Source organism: Ascaphus truei, chromosome 2 (assembly GCF_040206685.1).
Source record: "Ascaphus truei isolate aAscTru1 chromosome 2, aAscTru1.hap1, whole genome shotgun sequence".
In the NCBI taxonomy this organism is placed as follows: Eukaryota; Metazoa; Chordata; class Amphibia; order Anura; family Ascaphidae; genus Ascaphus; species Ascaphus truei.
Genome location: NC_134484.1, coordinates 279,408,125 through 279,433,062, shown reverse-complemented (window position 1 = coordinate 279,433,062; position 24,938 = coordinate 279,408,125).

Genomic DNA, 24,938 nt, shown 5'->3' with positions numbered 1-24,938 from the left:
TTGTCGGTACTTATATTTTTTCAAAGGCTTAATTGTTCTGCTCTAGGCGTGAATTTGTTAATGGTTTTATTGTTCGGGATCTAGTGTGAATTGTTTAGGGATGTAAATAATGATTGCTAATTGAGTTTTGTTTACTTGGTTGATTAATTTGAAGAATTTATATGGTGCATAGATATTTAGGCATCATTTATATTGGAATGTAAGTTGTTTAAATGGCTTTTCAGAGGTTTAGTGATGATTTAGATTAAGAGATCAGTTATGAATATTAAAGGAAATTGATTTTAATTTAGTGTATATGTATGGAGAAGTGTTTGGTTGTAGGACAGTGCTTTTGATAACCCTTCTACATTTATTTGTACTTTATATTGGTTTATCATGGGTGTGTATATAACGTGTGTGTATATATATATATATATATATATATATATATATATATATATATATATATATATATATATATATATATATACTGTATATATATCTCTCGCTCTCTCTCTTTCTCTCTGTCTCTCTGTATATATATATACAGTATATATATATAGTTGCATGATGAAGCCACAGTACAAATTCATGGGTGAAGGGTGGGTATCGGGCCTGTGTGGCTTAACCCCTTAATCACCTTTGCGGTTATTATCTGATAAGGTGTTTAAGGGGTTAATTGATATCTGAATGTAATTGCAATGTATTGGCTTTGTATTTGCTATGTATGTTGACGACAAGACAAGGATTTTGCTGGCAACGGACACTTCGTATTGATGAGGTCAGTAGTACTTTATTTATTTGTATATGCTAGTTAATGTTTTTAATAATGGGCAATTAATCTATTATCCATATCTGGATAATAGTTATTTTGCACATTATTGTACTGTAGGTGTTGGGGGGGAGGGTGTATGTATTGAATGTATAGGCCAGGTTTATTTTTTTTACATTCAGGGTTTGATTCCGTGGTTTTGCGTGGGGCCTATGGAGACCACATGTGGGTATCCTCGGGTATCCTAAAGGGTAGCAGGCTGGTGGTTCCACGGGTGACACATGCGGGGATGACGATGTGTGGTCCCACTTCTGTGGGGGCACCTCCGACCCGTAGTCTGCGGGCATGACGATGTGTGGTCCCACTTCTGTGGGGGCACCTCCGACCCGTAGGTGCGGGGATGATGATGTGTGGTCTCACTTCTGTGGGGGCACCGCGGACCCGTAGTGAGCACCCGTGAGTTCCCCAGACCCCATGGGAACCACCCGAGGCCCCGCAGACACCTGTGGGTTTGACCGGGGGCTCCCAGACATCCTTGGGCCTACCGTGGGGACCCAATTGTGGCTCACGGTGACCCAAGGAGACCACCTGGGTGCCATGGTGCTGGCAGGATCCACCAGCAGGCCTCCAGAACCTGTGGAATGCTGCTGGTAAACTGTAGGTCTGTCCAGGTGCCCTGCCAGCCCACCGGGGACTAGCGTGGGGCTGTGTTATGGACCCTGAATGTAAAAGAATAAATCTTGTATTTATGGGGGGGCACAGGGGGTGGGTAATGTATTTAATAAATATAATGCTGTTTATTGTGGGTCATTGTACTGTTTTTATTGTGGGTACTGGGGGTGGGGTGTTTCCCCAACGGTATGTGGGTAGGCCTCCCTTGTGGGTACTGACTGGGTGGTTAGGCCTCACGGGGGGGGGTTAGTGTGGGAGGGTATGTAGGCATCCCGAGTGGTGGGTGAGGGTGGGTTAACCCCTTCATAACTGTAGCGGTTAATAACCGCTATGGTGATTAAGGGGTTAGGGGACATTACTTTGTATGTTTTAATTTTTGTGTCTGTTTTGCAGAAGCGGAGGGGCCATGGCCAGGATGGGGGGGGGGTAACGGTATGTGGGTAGAGGGTGAGGGTGGTTAGCAATGCAGGGAGGGAGATTTACTGGTAACAGAAACATCTCTCTCCCTTCAGTGTAATCTGTTTAAAGCCCCCTCCTCCCTAATGTGTGTTTCTGTAAAATCTCTCTCCCTTCAGTGTAATTTGTTTAACAGAAACATTAGGGGGGAGGGGGCTTTAGGCCTTTACATCTCTCTCCCTTCAGTGTAATCTGTTTAACAGAAACATCAGGGGGGAGGGGGCTTTAGGCCTTTACATCTCTCTCCCTTCAGTCTAATCTGTTTAACAGAAACATTAGGGGGGAAGGGGCTTTAGGCCTTTATATCTCTCTCCCTTCAGTGTAATCTGTTTAACAGAAACATTAGGGGGGAGGGGGCTTTAGGCCTTTACATCTCTCTCCCTTCAGTGTAATCTGTTTAACAGAAACATTAGGGGGGAAGGGGCTTTAGGCTTTTATATCTCTCTCCCTTCAGTGTAATCTGTTAAACAGAAACATTAGGGGGAGGGGGCTTTAAACAATGCTGTGTATAATGTATAAGGTTTTTTACAATTAGATAGATGTAATCCTTGGTATTGTAAGGGTTAGCTTTGGTTTTAAATTGTGTTTTCTGGTTGGTACTTACAGTATATATTGATTTTTGTATACTTGATTGGTTAAAATTGTTGAATTGTTTGGAAATGTTTGTATTTACTGGTAGAGTAGCTTGCAATTATATTGTTAACATTCATTTGCAGAATGTATATGGTGCATAGATTTTATGCATCATTTATAAAATGTAAATTAAATGTACTGTGTGGATTGGAATGTTATGTTTTATATTGTAAAATAAGTTAGGATTATTAAATGGATTATTATTATTGTCTGTATAGAGAAGCGTTATCTGTAGGACAGTATGATTTTGATAACCATTCTACATGTATTTGTATATTGGTTCATCATGTGTGTATATATACTGTACATGTATATATATGTATACAGTGTATATATATATATACAAAGTATATACTGTATATGTATAGGGATTGTTATTATATAAATACTGTATATATATCCAGTATATATATACAGTATATATTTATTTCTCTTCATGTATTTATTTATTTATTTAGATATTATTTATTAATTGTGGGGCTGCTGTGTGTGTGTATTTTTTTTATTGTGGGTAGCGGGGGTGGGTGAATGGGGTATTAGCCCCAACGGTGCTTGTTTAGGGCTTGCGGGGGGGTAGCGGGAGGGCTTAACCCCTTCATGACCGTAGCGGTATTAACTGCTACGGTCATGAAGGGGTTAAATGCACCCGCAACCCCCCCGCAAGTCCTAAACTCACACCAAGGGCCAAATACCCCCCTCACCCATCCCCACTACACACAATAAAGCGGGCACGGTGGGTTAACCCCTTCATTGCCTTAGCGGCTATCCGCTATGGTAATGAAGCAGCATTTCTGTATTTTTAATAATATTGAGCAGGAGCAGGGGGGGTCCCTGAGCATTAATTTCTGGCTCAGGGAACCCCCTGCTCACTGTACAATATTATTAAAATACAGAAATGATGCTTCTTTACCATAGCGCATAGCCGCTAAGGTAAAGAACGAGTGTTTATTTATACTGTATATTGTATGTGTTTTATTGATAGTGTAGATGTGCAGAGGGTCTCCAGAGCAGAAGCGCACAGGTTTCAGGTCTGGGGACCCCCGGCCCCCCGAGATACAGCCCCCTTTAGGGGGTGCCGGTATCCCTCTGCTCTGCTTGGTTTAAAGGCCGCGATCACGTGATCGGGCCCTTTAAACCAAGCAGAGGGATACCGGCACCCCCTAAAAGGGGGCTGTATCTCGGGGGGCCGGGGGTCCCCAGACCTGAAACCAACGCGATTCAGCTCCGGAGACCCCCTGCACATCTACACTATCAATAAAAATGTATTTCAAATGTATTTATTGTCATTTATTTATTTAGATTTATTTATTTATTTTTTGGCGGCTGCTGTGCTGTGTGTGTATATTTTTTTATTGTGGGTAGCGGGAGGGTGGGTGAATGGGGTATTAGCCCCAATGTTGGTTGTTTAGGGCTTGCGGGGGAGGGGTAGCGGGAGGGCTTAACCCCTTCATGACCGTAGCGGTATTAACTGCTACGGTCGTGAAGGGGTTAAGTGCACCCGCAAACCCCCCCCCCCGCAAGTCCTAAACTCACACCAAGGGCCAAATACCCCCCCTCACCCATCCCCACTACACACAATAAAGCGGGCACGTGGGTTAACCCCTTCATTGCCTTAGCGGCTATCCGCTATGGTAATGACGCAGCATTTTCTGTATTTTTAATAATATTGAGCAGGAGCAGGGGGGGTCCCTGAGCATTAATTTCTGGCTCAGGGAACCCCCTGCTCACTGTACAATATTATTAAAATACAGAAATGATGCTTCTTTACCGTAGCGCATTGCCGCTAAGGTAAAGAACGAGTGTTTATTTATACTGTATACTGTATGTGTTTTATTGATACTGTACATGTGCAGAGGGTCTCCAGAGCAGAAGCGCACAGGTTTCAGGTCTGGGGACCCCCTGCCCCCCGAGATACAGGCCCCTTTAGGGGGCGCCGGTATCCCTCTGCTCTGCTTGGTTTACAGGCCGCGATCACGTGATCGGGCCCTTTAAACCAAGCAGAGGGATACAGCACCCCCTAAAGGGGCCTGTATCCCGGGGGGCCGGGGGTCCCCAGACCTGAAACCATCCAGATTCAGCTCCGGAGACCCCCTGCACATGTACACTATCAATAAAAATGTATTTAAAATAATTTTTATTGTGCCGATGTTTGCGCAGAGAGAGAGCAGCGGATCTCTCTCTGCTGCAAACACATCTCGCCCCCGCCGCCCATAAAGTAGTATCATTTATGTATGTGCATATACAGTACTGTACTGTATGTGTACAGTACTGTATGTTAGGGCTTATAGGGGTTGTTGTATTACAGTATATATATATATATATATATATATATATATATATATATACAGTATATATACTGCATTACAATTCATTATAGGGGGCAGCTTCATAGAGAACAGCTCGCAAGCGCCACCATGTGTATTTTCACGGCATTGCAGTATTTCAGCAAGCCGGAATAAAAAGCTTAAATCCCTGCCGGAAAATAACGCAATGCACTCTGGCAGAAAACGGTCAGAAACCTGAATACACCCGAGTACACCCGAATTCGCGGGACTAGCCGAGCTCGAATAAAGTGTGTCGCCAGTTTAGTATAAAGTTTGATCAAATAATGATATATATTGACTTTTACCTATATACATTTCCTGCATTGTTTATATCATGGAAGATGAAATTGAGAATGAACCTACCACACTTGAAACTTCAGATACAACTAATGAAACAACTACGTTTGTTCAAAGATGTGGTGATGATTCAAGAAGAACTAAAAAAGCACTTGTGTTTTTGAAAAAATGGAAGATGAGATCATGTGTGATGAAACGTCAGATTTAATTGATTTATTTGTGAGACTAGAAAAACTGGTATCACAAGATATAAGATTATTCTGGGATATTACAACCCTAGAAAATTATGTACTTGTAAAAAGGATACCTAGAGGTTTAAGGATGAAAAAAATGCCTTCATTTGGTTTCAATAATGCTGAATTTGAGTCTAATTGGAAACATATATTAGATGATTGTTCCAACAAATTAATGGAATTGATAATACAATCTAAAATAGAACAAAAAGTGATTTTCAAAAAAGAAATCAAATCTTTGAAAATGAAATTGAATAACTTTACACCAATGGACCAATTTGCTCATAACGATAAAATACTATCCAGCAATATTGAAACCATAGAAAAAGCTTTGATCAGGAAGAAACATGAAACATTTGACAGGGACAAGAAAGATTATGAGAATAATCAAATTTATATATGGCAAAGGAACATTGTACCCAGAGATTCAAACAAAAATCTAAAATTTCTTTCAACACTCTACACCACAAAATACAGGGAAAAAATTCTTTCACCACCAAGATAAAATACCCAATAAATCAATATTAAAAACAAATTATTCAGAGATATCTAGTTTTATTCAGATTCAGAGACAGGAGATAGACCTACGGTATCTTTTTCCAGAATCAATCCTCATGATAGGGAAGAAACATCCGACACTGGAAGATCTGATAGATACACATATACTACATCCCGTGAGGATGGAGGTAGATCTATGTTTAACCCCCAGTAAAAAATCGGGGGGAAACGAGACAGGGAAAAAAGAACAGAGCGGCGAAGCGGGCCAAACAAAAGGAAGAAATAATCCTGAATGATGTTATCAATATTTCAGATATCGAATTATCTGTGGAGCAATTAAGTCTAATTAACAAAGGCTTGAATTTTGCTCCACATAGAGATTGTGATTTGTTTGAAACTATAACAGACTTACAAAAATTTACTCGTAAGCTAGCTCTCAAAAAAATGTTTTCCAAAAAATATTTAACCAAATTATGATAATTCAAATACTGAAATAATAGATACAACTTTGGAAGTCTCTAAACCATCTTTCAGAGATATTGTATTTACTCATGATATGGAATGTCTATTTCAAGAGAATTCAACAGAATTGACTGACAGTGAACCCCCCTTTTTTGGTCATATAGACTCAGGTCTTAGAAATAAATCTATATTTATACCCAGTACATCAAGAGGTCCATATACACTGGCGACCAACTTTATTCTTACTTGGCTAGCTCCGCGAATTTCCGAGGACCCCGGTGATGTGCGGTTTTGTATCATTTTCTCCCGGGGTATATAGCGTTATATTCGCGGCTATGATTTAAGCATTTTATTCCGGCTGGCTGCAATACTGCAATGCCGTTTAAAAACGCATGGGGGCGTTTGCGAGCTGTTGTCGTTGAAACCGAGAAATTCATGAATTGTAATGCAGTATATACTGTATTTATACAGTATAAACTGTATAACAACAACCCCTATAACCCCTAACATACACATACAGTACTGTATATGCACATCAATGATACTATAGGCTGTCCCCTGGCGAGATGTTTTTGCAGCAGAGAGAGAACCGCTGCTCTCTCTGCGCAAACATCGCCACATTAAAAATGATTTAAAATAAATTTTTATTGATAGTGTAGATGTGCAAGGGGTCTCCGGAGCTGAACCGCGTTGGTTTCAGGTCGGGGGACCCCCTGCTCCCCGAGATACAGCCCCCTTTATGAGGTGCCGGTATCCCTCTGCGTTTAAAGGGCCCGATCACGTGACCGTGGCCTGTAACCCAAGCAGAGGGATACCGGCACCCACAAAAGGGGCCTGTATCTCGGGGAGCAGGGGGTCCCTGGACCTGAAACCAACACTGTTCATCTCCGGAGACCCTCTGCACATGTACAGTATGAATAAAAAACATATATAAATAAACACTCATTCCTTACCTTAGCGGCTATGTGCTATGGTAATGAAGCAGCATTTCTGTATTTTAATAATATTGTACAGTGAGCAGGGGGTTCCCTGAGCCAGAAATTAATGCTCAGGGTACACCCTGCTCCTGCACAATATTATTAAAAATACAGAAATGCTGCTTCATTACCATAGCGGATAGCCGCTAATGCAATGTAGGGGTTAACTCACCGTGCCTGCTTTATTGTGGGTAGCGGGGGTGGGTGAGAGGGGTATTTGGCCCTTGGTGTGAGTTTAGGACTTGCGGGGGGGTTGCGGGTGCACTTAACCCCTTCACGACCATAACAGTTATTACCGCTACGGTCATGAAGGGGTTAAGCCCTCCCGCTACCCCCCGCAAGCCCTAAACTGCCACCGTTGGGGCTAGTACCCCCATCACCCACCCCCACTACCCACAATAAAAAAAATACACACACAGCAGCCGCCAAAAATAAATAAATAAATCTAAATAAATAAATAAATAAATGACTATAAATAAATACATTTGAAATACATTTTTATTTATAGTGTAGATTTCAGGGGGTCTCCGGAGCTTAACCGCATTGGTTTCAGGTCGGGGGACCCCCTGCTCCCCGAGATACAGCCCCCTTTATGAGGTGCCGGTATCCCTCTGCGTTTAAAGGGCCCGATCACGTGACCGTGGCCTGTAACCCAAGCAGAGGGATACCGGCACCCCTTAAAGGGGCCTGTATCTCGGGGAGCAGGGGGTCCCTGGACCTGAAACCAACACTGTTCAGCTCCGGAGACCCTCTGCACATGTACAGTATGAATAAAAAACATATATAAATAAACACTCATTCCTTACCTTAGCGGCTATGTGCTATGGTAATGAAGCAGCATTTCTGTATTTTAATAATATTGTACAGTGAGCAGGGGGTTCCCTGAGCCAGAAATCAATGCTCAGGGGACCCCCTGCTCCTGCACAATATTATTAAAAATACAGAAATGCTGCTTCATTACCTTAGCTGATAGCCGCTAATGCAATGATGGCAGAATAGCATGTTTATTGGGGACATTTGATTTGCCCCCAATAAACATTGCAATAAACAACATACAGTACACCCCCTGTGTATTTAAAATACATAAACAATAAATACATGACATACATATTTTTAGTTTTAAACCTGCCTGCCTTCACTGTAATCTATGTAAAAACCCCTCCCCTATTGTGTGTTTTAAACCTCCTGCCTTCACTGTAATCTATGTAAAACCTCCTCCCCCTTTTGTGTGTGAAGTTTCCCTGCCTTCACTGTAATCTATGTAAAAAACCCTCCCCCTACCTATTGTGTCTGCTAAACTTCCCTGCTTTGACTAATCTGTGTAAGACCCCCTCCCCCTAGTGTGTCAGTAAAATCTGCCTGGCCTGTGTTTCTGTGAGTGAAGTGTACTGTATGTAAATGTGGGTAGGGGTATCCCGTGTAAATATCCACACCACAACCACTACCCACTACCCACGGCCCCTCCGCTGCTTGCTGCAAAACAGAGACAAAAATTAAAACATACAAAGTAATGTCCCCTAACCCCTTAATCACCATAGCGGTTATTAACCTCTACAGTCATTAAGGGGTTAACCCAGCCTCACCCACCACTCGGGACGCCTACATACCCTCCCACACTAACCCCCCCACCCGTGAGGCCTAACCACCCACCCACTACCCACAAGGGAGGCCTACCCACATACCGTTGGGGAAACACCCACCCCACTCACCCCCAGTACCCACAATAAAAACAGTACAGTGACCCACAATAAACAGCATTATATTTATTAAATACATTACCCACCCCCTGTGCCTCCCCATAAATACAAGATTTATTATTTTACATACAGGGTTCATACCGCAGCCCCACGCGAGTCCCCGGTGGGCTGGCAGGGCACCTGGACAGACCTACAGTTTACCAGCAGCCCTTTTTACACAGGTTCTGGAGGCCTGCTGGTGGATCCCGCCAGCACCATGGCCCCCAGGTGGTCTCCTTGGGTCACCGTGGGCCACAATTGGGTCCCCACGGTAGGCCCGCGGATTTCTGGGAGCCCCGGGTCAGACCAACAGGTGTCTGCGGGGCCTCGGGTGGTTCCCTCGGGGGTCTGGGGAACTCACGGGTGCTCACTACGGTTCCGCGGTGCCCCCACAGAAGTGGGACCACACATCATCATCCCCGCACCTACGGGTCGGCGGTGTCCCCACAGAAGTGGGACCACACATCATCATCCCCGCATGTGTCACCCGTGGAATCACCAGCCTGATACCCTTGGGAAACCCGAGGATACCCACAGGTGGTCTCCAGAGGTCCCACGCAGAACCACGGAACCAACCCTGAATGTAAAAAAAATAAACCTGCCTATACATTCAATACAAACACCCTCCCCCCCAACACCTACAGTACAATAATGTGCAAAATAACTATTATCCAGATATGGATAATAGATTAATTGCCCATTATTAAAAACATTAACTAGCATATACAAATAAATAAAGTACTACTGACCTCATGAATGCGAAGTGTCCGTCGCCAGCAAAATCCTTGTCTTGTCCACAAAATACATTGCCAATACAAAGCCAATACATTGCAAGTACATTCAGATATCAATTAACCCCTTAAACACCTTATCAGATAATAACCGCAAAGGTGATTAAGGGGTTAAGCCACACAGGCCCGATACCCACCGTTCACCCATGAATTTGTACAGTGGCTTCATAATGCAACTATATATATATATATATATATATATACTGTATATATATACAGAGAGAGAGAAAGATATATATATATATATACAGTATATATATATATATATATATATACACAGTATATATATACACACGATGAGTATATATACAACGGGAGTCGGTGGGGCCAAGTAATGGTAAGTGAACTAAAGAAATGTATTTTATTTAACTTGTTAATTTTTTCAAAAGGTTTTTTAACATGTGTATTTTTTTTTTTGTGGTATATCATTTCTTGCCACTGTATGTATGTATGTATATATGTCTAGAGAGATATATACATACAGGGTAAGAAATTATGTTGTTTTAAAAGCTGGATTTGATGTGTTTTAAATTAATTTGTCTATGCTGCTATGCTTTATTGTGAGTTTAAAGTATTTTAAAATTAGATAGATGTATTCCTTGGTATTGTATTGTGTGTTGCCTTGGTTTTAAAGGTTGTATTCTGGTCAGTACTGTATTTTTTCACAGGCTAAATTGTTCTGCTCCAGGCGTTAATTAGTTAATTGTTTCATTGTTCGGAATGGAGTGTGAATTGTTTAGGGATGTAAATAATGATTGCTAATTGATTTTTGTTTACTTGGTTGATTCATTTGCAGAATGTATATGGTGCATAGATTTTATGCATCATATATATTGGAATGTGAGGTTTTTCATTGGTTTGTGATGATATAGATTGTGAGATCAGTTAGGATTATTAAAGGAAATTGATTATAATGTAGTGTCTGTATGGAGAAGTGTTTGGTTGTAGGACAGTATGCTTTTGATAACCCTTCTACATTTATTTGTGTATTGGTTCATCGTGTGTACTGCTGCGACACACTTTATTCGAGCAAATACCCAGTATGTACCTGGCAGATACCTGGAATGCGCCGCTCCTCACCTCTGACAAGCCCCGTTGCGTTTGCCTTCCCAGCTATGGTTCATGCCTGGCTGACGGGCGGCTGATCTGTTAAATGATAATGATTAGGATTTTATAGGCTGCAATGCTTCGCGTGTCTACCAGATGGCATAAATTCATGAATTGTAATGCAGTATATATATATATATACTGTGCAGTATTGCAGCCAGCGGGAATAAAATGCTTCAATCCCTGCCTGGAAAATAACGCAATGCACTCGGGCAGAAAACAGTCACAAACCTCAATACACCCGAGTATACCCGAATTCGTGGGACTAGCCGAGCTCGAATAAAGTGTGTCGCCAGTGTATATATATATACTGTGTATATATATATATATATATATATATATATACTGTATATATATATATATATCTCTGTATATATATATATACAGTATATATATATATATACACTGGCGACACGTTTAATTCGAGTAGGGCTAGTACCGCAAGCTGGGACATGTCCCGGCTTGCTAGCCCAACTCCCTCGGCGTGCCACGCGTCACCGACGCGTGGTCACGCGTCATCGGGAGCCTGCGCCCCCTGCACGCGCGTTCAGGGCTCCCCTAGGGAGCCCTGGTGTCCCGCGATGTGGGGGATGGCGGCAGGGGGTTCCGGGGGACCCGGCGGACCCGGCAGCGGGGAGGAGAAATCCCCGATCGGAGGGCACTCCTCCGCGGCTTCGGCGTGCGCCAGGTTACTGCTGCGGCCGAGACCGTGCAAATGCTCGAATAAACTCGGCCGCAGCAGTATATATATATATATATATATATATATATAGTTGCATGATGAAGCCACTGTACAAATTCATTGATGAAGTGTGGGTATCGGGCCTGTGTGGCTTAACCCCTTAATCACCTTTGCGGTTATTATCTGATAAGGTGTTTAAGGGGTTAATTGATATCTGAATGTACTTGCAATGTATTGGCTTTTGATTTTTGTTTACTTGGTTGATTCATTTGCAGAATGTATATGGTGCATAGATTTTATGCATCATATATATTGGAATGTGGTTCCGTGGTTCTGTGTGGGACCTCTGGAGACCACCTGTGGGTATCCTCGGGTATCCCAAGGGTATCAGTCTGCTGGTTCCATGGGTGACACATGCGGGGATGATGATGTGTGGTCCCACTTCTGTGGGGGCACCACCGACCCGTAGGTGCAGGGATGATGATGTGTGGTCCCACATCTGTGGGGGCACCGCGGACCCGTAGTGAGCACCTGTGAGTTCTTCAGACCCCCGAAGGAACCACCCGAGGCCCCGTAGACACCTGTGGGTCTGACCCGGGGCTCCCAGACATCCGCGGGCCTACCGTGGGGACCCAATTGTGGCCCACGGTGACCCAAGGAGACCACCTGGGGGCCATGGTGCTGGCGGGATCCACCAGCTGGCCTCCAGAACCTGTGTAAAAAGGGCTGCTGGTAAACTGTAGGTCTGTCCAGGTGCCCTGCCAGCCCACCGGGGACTCGCGTGGGGCTGCGTTATGAACCCTGTATGTAAAAGAATAAATCTTGTATTTATGGGGGGCACAGGGGGTGGGTAATATATTTAATAAATATAATGCTGTTTATTGTGGGCCACTGTACTGTTTTTATTGTGGGTACTGGGAGTGGGTGGGGGGGCAGGTGTTTCCCCAACTGTATGTGGGTAGGCCTCCCTTGTGGGTAGTGGGTGGGTGGTTAGGCCTCACGGGTGGGGGGGTTAGTGTGGGAGGGTATGTAGGCGTCCCGAGTGGTGGGTGAGGGTGGGTTAACCCCTTAATGACTGTAGAGGTTAATAACCGCTATGGTGATTAAGGGGTTAGGGGACATTACTTTGTATGTTTTAAGTTTTGTCTTTGTTTTGCAGCAAGCAGCGGAGGGGCCGTGGGTAGTGGGTATTGGGTGTGGGTGTGGTATGTACACGGGATCCCCCTCCCCACATTTACATACAGTACACTGCACTCACAGAAACACAGGCCAGACAGATTTTACTGACACACTAGGGGGAGGGGGGCTTACACAGATTAGTCAAAGCAGGGAAGTTTAGCAGACACAATAGGTAGGGGGAGGTTTTTTTTACATAGATTACAGTGAAGGCAGGGAAGCTTCACACACAATAGGGGGAGGGGTTTTTACATAGATTACAGTGAAGGCAGGAGTTTTAAAACACACAATAAAAATATGTATGTCATGTATTTATTGTTTATGTATTTTAAATACACAGGGGGTGTACTGTATGTTGTTTATTGCAATGTTTATTGGGGGCAAATCAAATGTCCCCAATAAACATGCTATTCTGCCTTCATTGCCTTAGCGGCTATAAGCTAAGGTAATGAAGCAGCATTTCTGTATTTTTAATAATATTGTGCAGGAGCAGGGGGTCCCCTGAGCATTAATTTCTGGCTCAGGGAACCCCCTGATTACTGTACAATATTATTAAAATACAGAAATGCTGCTTCATTACCATAGCACATAGCCTCTAAGGTAAGGAACGAGTGTTTATTTATATATGTTTTTTATTCATACTGTACATTTGCAGAGGGTCTCCGGAGCTGAACAGCATTGATTTCAGGTCCGGGGACCCCCTGCTCCCCGAGATACAGGCCCCTTTAGGGGGTGCCGGTATCCCTCTGCTTGGGTTACAGGCCGCGGTCACGTGATCGGGCCCTTTAAACGCAGAGGGATACCGGCACCTCATAAAGGGGACTGTATCTCGGGGAGCAGGGGGTCCCCCGACCTGAAACCAATGCGGTTCAGCTCCGGAGACCCCCTGCACATCTACACTATAAATACAAATGTATTTCAAATGTATTTATTTATAGTCATTTATTTATTTATTTATTTAGATTTATTTATTTATTTTTTGGCGGCTGCTGTGTGTGTATTTTTTTTATTGTGGTTAGCGGGGGTGGGTGAAGGGGGTATTAGCCCCAACGGTGGCTGTTCAGGGCTTGCGAGGGGTAGCGGGAGGGCTTAACCCCTTCATGACCGTAGCGGTATTAACTGCTACGGCTGCGAAGGCGTTAAGTGCACCCGCAACCCCCCCGCAAGTCCTAAACTCACACCAAGGGCCAAATACCCCCCTCACCCACCCCCGCTACCCACAATAAAGCGGGCACGGTGAGTTAACCCCTTCATTGCCTTAGCGGCTATAAGCTAAGGTAATGAAGCAGCATTTCTGTATTTTTAATAATATTGTGCAGGAGCAGGGGGTCCCCTGAGCATTAATTTCTGGCTCAGGGAACCCCCTGATTACTGTACAATATTATTAAAATACAGAAATGCTTCTTCATTACCATAGCACATAGCCTCTAAGGTAAGGAACGAGTGTTTATTTATATATGTTTTTTATTCATACTGTACATTTGCAGAGGGTCTCCGGAGCTGAACAGCATTGATTTCAGGTCCGGGGACCCCCTGCTCCCCGAGATACAGGCCCCTTTAGGGGGTGCCGGTATCCCTCTGCTTGGGTTACAGGCCGCGGTCACGTGATCGGGCCCTTTAACGCAGAGGGATACCGGCACCTCATAAAGGGGACTGTATCTCGGGGAGCAGGGGGTCCCCCGACCTGAAACCAATGCGGTTCAGCTCCGGAGACCCCCTGCACATCTACACTATAAATACAAATGTATTTCAAATGTATTTATTTATAGTCATTTATTTATTTATTTATTTAGATTTATTTATTTATTTTTTGGCGGCTGCTGTGTGTGTATTTTTTTTATTGTGGTTAGCGGGGGTGGGTGAAGGGGGTATTAGCCCCAACGGTGGCTGTTCAGGGCTTGCGAGGGGTAGCGGGAGGGCTTAACCCCTTCATGACCGTAGCGGTATTAACTGCTACGGCTGCGAAGGCGTTAAGTGCACCCGCAACCCCCCCGCAAGTCCTAAACTCACACCAAGGGCCAAATACCCCCCTCACCCACCCCCGCTACCCACAATAAAGCGGGCACGGTGAGTTAACCCCTTCATTGCCTTAGCGGCTATCCGCTATGGTAATGAAGCAGCATTTCTGTATTTTTAATAATATTGTGCAGGAGCAGAAGGTACCCTGAGCATTAATTTCTGACTCAGGGAACCCCCTGCTCACTGTACATTATTATTAAAATACAGAAATGCTGCTTCGTTACCATAGCACATAGCCGCTAAGGTAATGAACGAGTATTTATTTATATATGTTTTTTATTCATACTGTAGATGGGCAGAGGGTCTCCGGAGCAGAACCGCTGTGGTTTCAGGTCCGGGGACCCCCTGCTCCCCAAGATACAGGCCCCTTTAGGGGGTGCCGGTATCCCTCTGCTTGGTTTACAGGCCGCGGTCACGTGATCGGGACCTTTAAACCAAGCAGAGGGATACCGGCACCTCATAAAGGGGGCTGTATCTCGGGGAGCAGGGGGTCCCCCGACCTGAAACCAATGCGGTTCAGCTCCGGAGAACCCCTGTACATGTACACTATGAATAAAAAGGTACAGTACTGTATGTTAGGGGTTATAGGGGTTGCTGTTATACAGTATATATATATATATATATGTATATATATTTATATACTGCATTACAATTCATGAATTTATGCCATCTGGCGGACACGCGAAGCATTGCAGCCTAGTAAATCCTAAACCATTATTAATTAACACATCAACCGCGCGTCAGCCGGGCATGCGCCTGGCTGGGAAGGCAAAAGGAGCCCCGCATGCTCCGGGTGAAAAGTGTCACATTCCAAGAACATGCCAGGTACATGCCAGTTATTAGTAAGAATAAAAGCTGCCGCAGCAGTATATCAACATTTGAAAAACTAGTTGAAAGAGACCTCTGCATTTTAGCAGAAGGATACTCTTTCTCATACAATAATAGTGACAATTTAACACCTGAAGAACGGATTAATCTTAAGATCCTTAAAGAGAACAAATCAATTGTCATAAAAAGTGCCGAAAAGGGGGGTGCTCTCATTGTTCAATCAGCTGTGAATTAGAAAGCAGAAGCACTCAGACAACTGAGTGATGAAACTTTTTATACTAAATTAGACAGAGATCCCACTAAATCCTTTTTGTTAGAACTAGAAGATCATTTAGAACTAGGTAAAACTATTTATGTATTAAATACTAAAGAATACCAGTTTTTACATACATTATATCCGGTAATACCAGTGTTCCACCATCTCCCAAAAATCCATAAATCACTTGACAACCCTCCGGGGCGACCCATTGTGTCAAGTATTGTATCTTTGGGAGATGATTTGTCACGGTATGTTGATACGTATTTGAAGCCTTTAGTGTTTGGGTTGCCAACTTTTATACGAGATACCACTGACTTACTTATGGTGTTGGAAACAATTACATGGAAAAACACTTTCAGATGGGTTACTATGGATATCACTTCTTTGTGCACCAATATTGATCATGATCACGGTATGTTAGCCATACAATATTTTCTTAATTCTTCACATTTATCTATTGCACAACGCACCTTTTTGATGGATTCAATTTTATTTTTATTAACTCACAATTATTTTTTGTTTGATTCACAGTTTTATTTGCAGAAGAAGGGGACAGCAATGGGGACCTCATTTGCCACTTCTTATGCAAATTAATTTATGGGTTTTTGGGAGCACGAGCACATTTTCAGTAGCACTAATCAATTTCGACATCACATTATATTTTACAAACGGTTCATAGATGATTTCATTTTTATTTGGGATGGAGATGAGCACACACTGAATATGTTTATAGAAAAATTGAATATTAATGACATTAATTTACACTTTACTTTTGAAACTAGTGTTAAAATTATTAATTATTTGGATGTGACATTGTATGTAGATATAGATAAACACATACAAACAAAGATTTATAAGAAATCACACTCCAGGAATTCGTTTCTGAATGCCAATAGTAGTCATCCACAATCATTGATCAATGGAATTCCTAAAGGACAATTCCTACGGTACAAAAGATTGTGTTCAGAAGAAGTCAATTTTTTTGAACAGTCGAAAGATTTTTGTTACAGATTTTAACAAAGAGGGTACCCCAAGCAAGCTATCACTTCAGCTTAAGAACAAGCAACCTATACTGACAGAAAGGATTTACTGAGTAATAACAATAATAATAAAACATTACGTTCTAAACAAAGGGACAAACAGGAATTACAAAACCCATTGTTTATTACGAAATACAATAGACAAGCAATACAGATTACTGGGATACTAAAGAAACATTGGAATACATTGAAGCTAGATGACGATCTTAGATCTATTTTGAAGAGAGGACCTCGTATGGTCTTCAAGAAAGCAAATACAATTGCATCCTCATTGTCTCCTAGTCTTTTTTGTTCCACAAGTGAATTTAACAATATCCGAGGTATCCCAAAAGGCTTTTTCTCTTGTGGCTACTGTAATTTTTGTAGATATGCAAAACCTATAAAGAGAATAAGAAAAGTACAGTCAAAGATAGTTTCAAAATACAAACTTTTATCAACTGTCACACTAGTTTTGTCGTATACACACTGGTATTTGGGTGCGGCAAACGCTATGTGGGTCGGACAATAAGACCCTTAAAGACCAGGATTTCCGAACATGTACGGCTCATCAAAAAACAGGATGTTTCTCATCCTGTCTCTAGACACTTTACGAACTGTGATAGAGGTGGTATAAATAATTTTCAGTTCTCAGGTCTTGAACATGTTGCAACACATACTAGAGGAGGAGATAGACTCAACTTTCTCAATCACCGAGAGATGTATTGGATCTTTTATTTAGATACAATGCATCCTAATGGAATTAATATAGATTGGGAATTAAAAATTTTTTTTAATTGAGTCTCTATTTCCTCTTTTATTTAGATTATTCAGGTGCAGTGTTCACTAAGAATTTATAGAAATGTTTTAATTTATATAAGTTTAGATGGGTAGTTATGATTATCACTCTTATTCTATATTCGGTGCTCATTGACATATGTGTTATGATAATATTCTTGATATGTGACATGTATATTGGGTTTGCTCTGTCAATATGAGAACTTTTTTAAGAAAGTGATACAGTGAAATAAAATGAAATAAAACAAAATAGTAATTAAATAAAACTTCAATTATATAATATTTTAATTCCTTAGGGATTATATAGGATTTGTCCAAGTTTATATAAGTGTGTGTATGTTGTTTATCCATATATACATACATATACATATATATATATATATATATATATATATATACTGTATATATAACACAACAGAAAAAAAAATGGCGCCAACCTAAACCACTATATGAATGAACACATAAAAATGATGAAAAAAACCTATACTATACAAAATGGGGGAAAATAATAATACATAAACAATGCACAAAAATAAAGATAAAAATAACAGATGAAAAGTCCAGAAATACAGTAGATATATATAAGAAAATACAAATCCTAAAAAATGCTCCAATTGCTATCCAAAAGAGTCTCTGCAGCCCGAATGAAGGGAACACCACTTCCTTGAAGATATCTATAGAAACACAGAAAAAACAGGTGCACTCATAGCGTAAAAAGGTATAACAATATATTTATGGAGTCAAGGATTTAAAAATGCACACTCACAAACATAGCTTAATAAAAAGCAATTTTGAGTATAACTCAGCCAGCCAGACGCAAGAATCCGGTAATGGATAACTTCAGTGTAGTGTCCGGTGTAGATACTGCTGCGGCTGAGTTTATTCGAGCATTTGCCCGTTCTCGGCCGCAGCAGTTACCTGGCGCGCGCCGGAGGGTGCCGGGCGCACGCGAAGCAGCGGAGGAGAGGCCCGCCGATCGCGGCTTCCCCCTCTCCTCTCCGGGTCTGCCGGGTCTGCCGGAACCCCCTGCCGCCGTCCCCCACATCGCGGGACACCAGGGCTCCCTCGGGGAGCCCTGGACGCGCGTGCAGGGGGCGCAGGCACCCGATGACGCGTGACCGCGCATCGGTGACGCGCAGCACGCCGAGGGGATGCCACTAGCAAGCCGGGAAATCTCCCGGCTTGCGGAACTGGCCGCACTTCAATAAAGTGTGTCGCCAGTGTACACTGCAGCAGCCTCTGTGGACGCCTCCGGAGCCCGGGGAACACGAGGGATGCCGCCTTCCTCTCAATCCGGCATCACACGGTGAGTTCTCAGCTCCAGGTACCGCGAGAACTCAGTGACGTCATTGGATTCGACCGGAAAAAGTTCCCATGAATGCAACGGGTGGACGGCTGAGATAAATACTTCCAAAGAAGCAATAAAATGCTGTAGCAAGCCAGTGAGTGAAAATATAGTAAAACTGGGCAGTACACCTCCACATAACACTCTCTACGCGTTTCGTCTCAAAGAGACTTCATCAGGAGTTAACAGCATAGGTGTGGAACGTAGTATTATAGTAAGATGAACCAATCAGGACACAGAAGACTACTAATTGCTAATCAGGTACACAAAGTCAATGTAATAGACCAACAATACTAGAGAAAATGACCAAATAAACAGATACATGTGATAACATACAATTTAACAGAATGAATTAAAATACATTTAGGTACTACAGCAAAATATAATATAGCATAATATAGCATCATCGGCTGAATCATGTAATAATGTAATAAACAGATGCTAGTAGAGAAATATCATTACTCCAAATAATTGGGGTCAATGGATCTCCACTAGATGGTACGTATACAGAGATAATGATATTGGTATAAAGATTCAGAGAGACCAAAGTACAAATAACAACAGAGTGGGAGAAGGGAGGGGGGGGAAAAAAGGGGAGGGAAAGAAAAGGAAAAAGGAAAAAAGAAAAAGGGATAAAAAATGGGAGGGAGACAATAGGGGAGGGGAAAAGAAATGGGAATGAAGGAATGGACAGAAACAAAAGAAGAAAGAATGGACGGAGAAGGATTTTGGATTTTGGATCAATGGTGGTCACGCAAGCAAAGCTGATATAGCTATATACACAATATGATCTTATAATAAATATACCATATCTAAACCATTGTCAAAAAGGGACAATCAAACACACCACCTGAGCCAGTGCGGTAATATGAGTGTCACCACGGAGGGAACGAAGTACATCGCTCAACCCAGACCTCTGTGAAAACACTGCACCCCACAGCAGGCATGAATGGTGTCATTAAACTACTGTACCAATGTCTATTGTGTCATTGAGAGCCCCCGGACACAACGTACCAAGTACATATATCCAGTAGGCCTCCCTGACACATAATTTCTTGAACCTATCACCCTCCGAAAGGGAAGGTGAAATGGCCTCGATACCAAAGATGGAATGAGAGCAGGGATCCTTATTGTGTACACTATCAAAGTGCCGTGAAAAGCAATGTGACTGAAGACCATGTTTCACATTTCTACGGTGCTCGAGAAATCTAGTACTAACAGTCCTTGACGTGCGGCCCACATATTGTAGACCGCAACGGCAAGTAATGAGATATATAATGTAGGTACTAAGACAATTTATATAATGTTTTATCTCATGTACAGAACCATTAGAAAAGGATTTAAAGGAATGAATCTTACTTATATGCCCACAAGTAATACATCTATTCTTACCACAGGGGAAATTTCCCCTTGTAGGATTCTTAATAGATGTTATAGATTATAAATCAATAATGGGCTTAAGTCTACTTGGGGCAATCATGGTCTTCAGACACCTTGCTTTTTTGAAGACAATTGGAGCTCGTATTAGCACCTTAGGGCCTAGAATAGGATCATTCTGAATAATGCTCCAAGTTCTATTGATAATATGTTTTAACCTGATAGGCAAATTTATTGTACTTTGAGATGAACTTTGGAAATGAATGTAAAGGATTCCTGCTTAATCTGTCCACTGCTGAATCAAGGCCAGCATGATCAGATCTGGTCCTGGACCTCTCAAGTAGGGCACTCCTATCAGTAGATTTAGCATCATCAAACGCCCTCTGCACCCCTGTTCTGTCATAACACTTTTGGAGAAACTTATTCATTAAAGTCTCTCCTTGGGCACAGAAATCTGAGTTCAAAGAACAATTCCGGCGGATCCTAAAGAATTGGCTTCTTGGAATGTTATTAAGCCACTTTTTATAGTGGTTGCTACCGTACTGCAGGTACCCATTGGTAGAGACAGGTTTGAAGTGTGTTTTGCTATGTATCCTCATGTCCGACCTATCAATGAACAGTTCAAGATCTAAAAATACCATCGTATCTGGATGTATAGAATGGGTGAATTTTAACCCCATATTGTTAACATTAAATGAGTCTAATATGTCTTTCAGTTGGCCCCTTTCACCATCCCAAATAATATCATCGATGAAACGACCATAGAAGACCAGACCCGCCACCAGCCACGCATTCCCCCAAACATGGATGTTCTCCCACAACCCCATGAAGAGGTTCACATAGCTGGGAGCGAATCTGGGACCCATGGCCGTTCCACACATTTACAAAAAAAAGTACCATCAAAAGTGAAATAATTATGTGTCAAAATAAACTTAAAACAAGATAAAATAAAATCTTTTTGTGACACATGTAAATTCAAATCTAATTGTAAAAAGTGATTGATGGCTTCTAAGCCCTTAGTATGGTCTATGCAGGTGTAGTAATTAGTGCTTCTTTGGAAGTATTTATCTCAGCCGTCCACCCGTTGCATTCAAGGGAACTTTTCCGGTCGAATCCACTGACGTCACTGAGTTCTCGCGGTACCTGGAGCTGAGAACTCACTGTGTGACGCCGGATTGAGAGGAAGGCAGCATCCCTCGTGTTCCCCGGGCTCCGGAGACGTCCACAGAGGCTGCTGCAGTGTATCTACACCGGACACTACACTGAAGTTATCCGTTACCGGGTTCCTGCGTCTGGCTGGCTGAGTTATACTCAAAATTGCTTTTTATTAAGCTATGTTTGTGAGTGTGCATTTTTAAATCCTTGACTCCATAAATATATTGTTATACCTTTTTACGCTATGAGTGCGCCTGTTTTTTCTGTGTTTCTATATATATATATATATATATATATATATATATATAATATGAGAGAAGAAAAAGCCCCAAACAAAAGCACTCTAGTATACCAATTCCAGTACAAATTCACAAAATCTTTATTACATAGCTGTCACAGAAAAATTAAAAGAAAGCAGAGAAAGATTAAAACAAGGCATGGATCCCCTGTACGTAATACTTGCACAACTCCTCCAACAGTGAAATCCACATAGGAAAAAACCGTATCAAATCAAACAGATAATTGTATTGTATTGTATTGTATGTCTTTATTTATATAGCGCCATTAATGTACATAGCGCTTCACAGTAGTAATACATGTGGTAATCGAATAAATAACAGATAATATAAATAACAGATCATGGGAATAAGTGCTATAGACAAACATAACATAAAGGAAGAGGAGTCTCTGCCCCGAGGAGCTTACAATCTAATTGGTAGGTAGGGAGAACGTACAGAGACAGTAGGAGGGAGTTCTGGTAAGTGCGTCTGCAGGGGGCCAAGCTTTATGTATCATGTGTTCAGAATGTTCACATTGCTATTCGTATGCTTCTTTAAGCAAGTGTGTCTTAAGGTGGGTCTTAAAGGTGGATAGAGAGGGTGCTAGTCGGGTACTGAGGGGAAGGGCATTCCAGAGGTGTGGGGCAGTCTGTGAAAAAGGTTTAAGGCGGGAGAGGGCTTTAGATAAAAAGGGGGTAGAAAGAAGACATCCTTGAGCAGAACGCAAGAGTCGGGATGGTGCATAGCGAGAAATTAGGGCTGAGATGTAAGGAGGGGCAGAAGTGTGTAAAGCTTTAAAAGTGAGGAGAAGAATGGAGTGTGAGATGCGGGATTTGATTGGAAGCCAGGAGAGGGATTTCAGGAGGGGAGATGCTGAGACAGATCTAGGAAAGAGTAGAGTGATTCTGGCAGAAGCCTTTAGGATAGATTGTAGGGGAGACAGGTGAGAGGCAGGAAGGCCGGACAGCAGGAGGTTACAGTAATCAAGATGGGAGAGAATGAGGGCCTGAGTCAGAGTTTTAGCAGTCGAGCAACAGAGGAAAGGGCGTATCTTTGTTATATTGCGGAGGAAAAAGCGACAAGTTTTAGAATTGTTTTGAATGTGAGGGGCGAATGTGAGAGAGGAGTCGAGTGTGACCCCTAGGCAGCGTGCTTGGGCTACTGGGTGGATGATTGTAGTTCCAACAGTAATGTGGAAGGAGGTAGTAGGGCCAGGTTTGGGAGGAAGTATGAGGAGTTCTTTTTTAGCCATGTTGAGTTAAAGGTGACGGAGGGCCATCCAGGATGATATAGCAGAGAGACATTCAGAAACGTTGGTCTGTACAGCAGGTGTAAGGTCGGGTGTTGAAAAGTATATTTGTGTGTCGTCAGCATAGAGGTGATATTTAAACCCAAAAGATGTTATTAGGTCACCTAAAGAGAGAGTGTACAGAGAAAAGAGAAGATGTCCCAGGACAGAGCCCTGGGGTACCCCCACAGAGAGATCAATAAAGGAGGTTGAGGTGTTAGCAGAAGAGACACTGAAAGTACGATGGGAGAGGTAGGATGAGATCCAGGAGAGAGCTTTGTTCCGAATACCAAGAATATGGAGAATGTGAAGGAGAAGAGGGTGGTCCACGGTGTCAAATGCTGCAGAGAGGTTGAGTAATATGAACAGAGTGTAATGACCTCTGTCTTTGGCAGCATGGAGGTCGTCAGTTATTTTAGTGAGGGCTGTTTTCGTGGAGTGAGCAGTGCGGAAGCCAGATTGTAGAGGGTCTAGGAGAGAATAGGTGTTGAGAAAATGGAGCAAGCGAGAGAATACAAGACGTTCAAGGAGTTTAGAGGCAAAAGGCAGGATCGAGACAGGTTGATAGTTAGAAAGACAGGTAGGGTCAAGCTTGCTGTTTTTGAGTAATGGTATGACTGTTGCATGTTTGAAGGAGGATGGAAAGGTTCCAGAGCAGAGGGAGGAGTTAAAAATGTGTGTGAGCGTAGGGATTATAGTAGGAGCAAGAGGTTTTAGGAGATGGGAGCGAATGGGGTCAAGAGGGCAAGTGGTAGAGGGAGAAGTGGCGATCAACAGCGACACATCCTCCTCTGAGACAGTGGAAAAAGAGTCAAGGAAGGCAGGAGGAGAGTTAGGAAGAGGTGTAGGATGGGAAGAAGAAACAGAGGGGATGTTCTGCCGTATGGATTCCACCTTTTCCTTAAAATAGTCAGCAAAGTCCTGAGCGGAGATGGAGGAAGGAGAGGCAGCTGAGGGTGGTTTGAGTAGAGTATCAAAGACAGAGAACAATCGTCGTGGGTTAGACTTGTGCATGTTGATTAGTGCAGAAAAGTAGGCTTGTTTAGCTTGCGAGAGGGCAGAGTTGAAACAGGATAGCATAAATTTGTAGTGAAGGAAGTCTGCGAGAGTGTGAGACTTCCTCCAGAGGCGTTCAGAGGAACGAGTGGAGGAATGCAGCATGCATGTGTGGGAATTTAGCCAGGGTCTAGGGTTTGAAGGGCGAGTGCGGCAGAGAGAAAGTGGGGCATGTAGATCAAGAGAGGTGGACAAGACAGAGTTGTAGTTCCTGGACAGTTTGTCGGGGTTTGTAGCAGAGCTGAGAGAGGAGAGGGAGGAGCGTAAAGTGGACTCAAAGTCAGGTAAGTGAATTGAGCGCAGGTTTCTGCAGAACCGGGGTGTAGATGGAGGTGGAGAAGGGGAGAAGCGAGATAGAGAGAATGAGATGAGATGATGGTCAGAGAGAGGAAAAGGGGAAATGGAGAAATCGGAGGGAGAGAAGTTCTTAGTGAAAACCAGGTCTAAGTAGTAGCCATCCTTGTGGGTGCTGGCTGCAGTCCACTGTTGAAGGCCAAAAGAAGAGGTTAGAGAAAGAAAGCGGGAAGCCCAAGGGAGAGAGGGGTCATCAATGTGGCAATTGAAGTCCCCAAGGAGAAGAACAGGGGAGTCTGAGGAGAGGAAGAAAGAGAGCCAGGATTCAAAGTGAGAGAGAAAGGCAGAAGGGGGGTGAGTAGAGGTAGGTGGGCGATAGATGAGCCCCACATGAACAGGGAGAGGAGAGAAAATCTGGACAGTGTGAGCC